The following is a 5239-nucleotide window of genomic DNA, read 5'->3' on the forward strand; positions in this document are numbered from 1 at the left end:
CCGCTCGCCACATCGCCGGCCGCCGTGCGCCGCCCGGCGACGACCTCGCCTCTCCTCTCCTCGCCTTGCCTCTCTGCCACCCCGCGCCTCGCCGGAGCGCGTGCCGCCGCCCTTGCCGCGGATCCGGTCGGGCCGGACCGGATCCGGCCGTCCCTGACCTCCCCGGCCATCCTCCGGCGCCGCCCCGCCGCCACATCGCCGGCGAAGACACCGGCGTCACCGTTGACCTCAAACCCTAGATCCGGAGGTCGAATTCTAATAAGTCCCAGATTTTTCTAGTTCCAAGTGCCTATGTTCATCATGTCGTAACTTTGCATCGGTAGCTTCGTTTTGGGCATATAGCATATCAAAATGTTCACCTCAGAAAGTACATCATTTCATTCCACTGCATCATTTGCATTTGAGTTCATCTTGATGCCCGAAATGCTGTTAGAAGAGGGCTACTTGGGATAATTGTCAGATCTGCTACTCCATTTAGCTTTTTGCCATTTTTGCCATGATTAATGTGTGCCTGATATGCCCATGAGTTTTACATATGTTTTGTTAAGGGATTTTTAATCTTTCGAGAGGTGCAACCCATATATTTTTGTGATGTGTGTGGTGACTAGAACAAGCTTGCAAAGTGGTGCACTTGGTAATTCTGATTTCAGGGACTTAGCATTTCCACCAAGTCCTTGAGCTATTTATCTCGTGTTGCCATATGTTCATGTTGTTTCCTAGTGATCCGTGTCTCTTTTGAGGATGATCAGTAAGGATGTTTTGTTAATCTTGTAGTGCTCTATCCATCCATGTCTTTGTTTGCAATTATGGAGCACCCTAGCTTGAGTCAATCGAGCTCTACTTTTGCTACTTTGTGAATCTGGGTAGATTATCAACTTGTTTGCAATTTTGCCGATGATGTTGTAGTTGATCCATGCATGCTATGTTATTGTTCTTGTCATGTCTAGCTTGTATTTTGTGTATTCTTGATGGATGTATGCTTAGCTTATCATGACTTGCACCGTAGTGAGTGCATCGAGCTCGTAAACATGCCTACTTGATATCTGTTTTCAGCATGCTCCAGTTTTCACTAAGTCTGTGATCTGATTATGTTTTTGCCATGTTCACATGCTTGCAATTGTATTTTTTGATCCCTTTTGGCTCAAGGTCACTAAGGGACTTTTGTTAAGCTCTTTGAGTAGCTCCACGTCATGCTTTACTTTGCCATGCTCAGGTCCTGTAGCATGTATTTTTGTTGCTCCGAAGTGTGCTACCTGATCTGAAATTCCAGACAAGTGTTAATTTCACTAAGTCTGAAATCTGTTTACCATATGCATTTTTGCCATGCTTGTTTAAACATGTTAATGGATGAATTGGCCGTAGCTCAGTGCTAGACTTTTGTTAAGCATCATGAATGCATCCCTGCCATGTATTTTGTTGTCTTGTTTGAGTGATGTAGCATGTTCTTCTCATTGCATTTAGATGGCTACTTGCTGTAAATCGTAGACCGGTGTCATATTTGAATCGCTTGCCAGTTCCAAACGGTAACTCCGATTCCGGCGTTCTTTATACCATTTTCAAGCGATTTCATCTCATCTTTCCAATGGCACACTTGGATTTCCAAGTTGAGGCCAGGTTCTTGCATTTCCTGTCACATCTTGCATATTCATCCCGCATCGCATCCCGCATAGCATACCATCATTGCATCATATTGTTTGATCCTTGCACGTGGTTGATTATGTCCTTGTTGCTTGTTTGTCTTGTTTGGGTAGAGCCGGGAGACGAGTTCGCTAACGAGGAGCCCGTTGAGTTTGCTTTCGAGGATCCAGTCAACTCTGACAACTTTGCAGGGCAAGATGATCATACCCTCGAAATCACTACTATCTTTGCTATGCTACTTTGCTCGCTCTTTTGCTATGCCAATGCTACGATGCCTACCACTTGCTTTCAAGCCTCCCAAATTGCCATGTCAAACCTCTAACCCACCATGTCCTAGCAAACCGTTGATTGGCTATGTTACCGCTTTGCTCAGCCCCTCTTATAGCGTTCCTAGTTGCAGGTGAAGATTGGAGGCTGTTCCTTGTTGGAACATTTATATACTTGTTGGGATATCATTATATTATCTTGTTATCTTAATGCATCTATACACTTGGTAAAGGGTGGAAGGCTCGGCCTCTCGCCTAGTGTTTTGTTCCACTCTTGCCGCCCTAATTTCCGTCATATCGGTGTTATGTTACCGGATTTTGCATTCCTTACGCGGTTGGGTTATAATGGGAACCCCTTGATAGTTTGCCTTGTTTAAAGCTTATCCAGCAATGCCCAACCTTGGTTTTGCCTTTTGCCACCTAGCCTCTTTTCCCTTGGGTTTCCGGAGCCCGAGGGTCATCTTATTTTAGCCCCCCCCCCGGGCCAGTGCTCCTCTTTGTGTTGGTCCAACCGAGCGATGTCCGGGGCTACCAGGGGCAACTCTGGGCTGGCCTACCCGATGTCTTGCTCATCTGAGTGTGCCCTGAGAAAGAGATATGTGCAGCTCCTATCGGGATTTGTCGGCACATTTGGGCGGTGTTGCTGGTCTTGTTTTAACCTGTCGAAGTGTCTTGAAGAACCGAGATACCGAGTCTGATCGGAACGTCTTGGGAGGAGGTCTATTCCTTCGTTGACCGTGAGAGCTTGTCATGGGCTAAGTTGGGACCCCCTGCAGGGATTGAACTTTCGAAAGCCGTGCCCGCGGTTATGGGCAGATGGGAATTTGTTAATGTCCGGTTGTAGATAACTTGAACCTTAACTTAATTAAAATGAATCAACTGAGTGTGTTACCGTGATGGCCTCTTCTCGGCGGAGTCCGGGAAGTGGACACGGTGTTGGAGTAATGTTTGTGCAGGTTGCTCTCTAGTTTTTCTCGCTCGCGCTTTGCCTCCTCTTCTCGCTCTCTTTTGCGAACAGGTTAGCCACCATATTTGCTAGTCGCTTGCTGCAGCTCCACATATTTACCTTGCCTTACCTATAAGCTTGAATAGTCTTGATCGTGAGGGTGCGAGATTGCTGAGTCCCTGTGGCTCACAGATTACTATTACACCAGATGCAAGGCCTGATGATTCCGCTCCAGGTGACGCGCTCGAGCTCAAGTGGGAGTTCGACGAAGACTCTAAACGTTACTATGTTTCTTTTCCTGATGATCAGTAGTGGTGCCTAGTTGAGGGTGATCGGGACCGTGTCTCATGTTGGGTTATCTTTATTTTGGTGCCGTAGTCGGGCCATGAGTGTTTGGATGATGTAATGTTATTTATGTACTTGATTGACGTGGCGAGTGTAAGCCAACTATGTTATCTCCCCTTTTATCATCTATATTACATGGGATGTTGTGAAGATTGCCTAACTTGTGACATATGCCTTCAATGCGATTATGCCTCTAAGTCGTGCCTCGACACATGTGAGATATAGTCGCATCGAGGGTGTAACAAGTTGGTATCAGAGCCTTCCCCGACCTTAGGAGCCCCATTGCTTGATCGTTTTTAGCGGCCGAGTTGTGTCTAGAAAAATGTTTTGAGTCATTTAGGAATTATATATCGGAGAGTTTAGGAATTCTTTTTACTTCCCAGTCTCCTCATCGTTCTGGTAAGGCATCCTAACATAGAGTTTTGACTCTTCTCTTCTCAATTTTCACTAAAAAAATTTAGGATCATGCGGGTATCTTGGAATCGTTCCGATGGTTTTATGACGAGAACATTGTCTTGGTGCCTCCTGTCAGGGGTTTTGTGGAAGTATCCCGGGGAGGTGAGCTCTGAGGTGTTGTCGTCATAATTTTATCGTTGCAGTTCTGGAATACCTGAGTCTAGTACGCCGACATCGAAAATCTCTTTTATGCAGTTCATTGGTGAGATAACCTCGACGCCACCCAGTACTGGGGCGGGAGTTCGGGAGTATCGCCATAACTTGTATAACGGATGTTTTTCGAAGGTTGAGGTAGATGGTTTTCGAAGGTTTCTTGGTTATGTGTTGAAGGATGGATACAGCTGGATGTAGGATTTGCTAGTTTGGGTGAGATATTATGCTTCCCCTGTATCCCCAACACCTGATTGCATAACCGGAAAGGTTCGGGAGTTTCATAGGTGGGAATTCTCAAAGCTCTAGTTCTTCTTCCATGGATAGTTGGTTTGAGATTGGGATTTCTTATCGATTATTCGTTCTTGATCCGTACCTTGTTGATTTATTTCTCTACCTTAATTCTAAGTGGCTTCTCAATTTATGGATATGTGACCATTTCAAGAGGAATGCATTCGTTCATTTTGTTCGGATGTGAAGACTATCAAGTGGTCACACCATTCTGACCGTGAAGCTACCTGGGAACGCGAGGATCACCTCCGTTCTGAGTACCCGGCGTTCTTTCAGTCCTAGATCTCGGGACGAGATCCTTTCGTAGTGGTGGAGTGTTGTAACACCCGGATGTAACTTTCCCAATTTGTACTCCAACTCTTGCCGTTTCGGCTTTAAGTTATTTTATTTTCTCGGGTTCGGGTCTTTGTCTCCGTGTGTTGTTGTCGTTGTCAAGCATCTCATATCATGGCATCATGTGCATTGCATTTGCATACGTGTTCGTCTCATGCATTCGAGCATTTTCCCCGTTGTCCGTTTTGCATTCCGGCGTTTTGTTCTTCTCCGGTGGTCATTTCTACCTTTCTTTCGTGTGTGGGGTTTAAACATTTCCGGATTGGACCGAGACTTGCCAAGCAGCCTTGGTTTACTACCGGTAGACCGCCTGTCAAGTTTCGTACCATTTGGACTTCGTTTGATACTCCAACGGTTAACCGAGGGACCGAAAAGGCCTCGTGTGTGTTGCAACCCAACACCCCTCCAATTTGGCCCAAACCCCACCTAAACCCTCTCCATCATCTAGAGCGTTCGATCATGATCGCGTGGCCGAAAACCGCACCTCATTTGGACACTCCTAGCTCCCTCTACCTCTATTTAAAGACCCTCTCTGAAATTCTCCTTCTCCTCCCCCCCGAAACCCTAGTCCCCTTCGTCTCCACGTGCCGGCGGACGATTTTCCGTCCGACCAGACACGTCCTAATCTGCCGCCGCCGCCACATGGCGCTCCGCCATTCGCCCGCCGTCCCGGCCCACATCGCCGCCCCGCCGACCCGCCGGGGCCCGGATCGGGCCCTCCTGGCCCGGGACGCCACCGCCGCCACCCGCGGGCACCCGAGCCCCGCGCCGCCGCTCGCCACATCGCCGGCCGCCGGCCGCCGGCCGCCGTGCG

Source organism: Triticum dicoccoides, chromosome 7A (genome assembly GCF_002162155.2).
Source record: "Triticum dicoccoides isolate Atlit2015 ecotype Zavitan chromosome 7A, WEW_v2.0, whole genome shotgun sequence".
NCBI classification, from domain to species: domain Eukaryota; kingdom Viridiplantae; phylum Streptophyta; class Magnoliopsida; order Poales; family Poaceae; genus Triticum; species Triticum dicoccoides.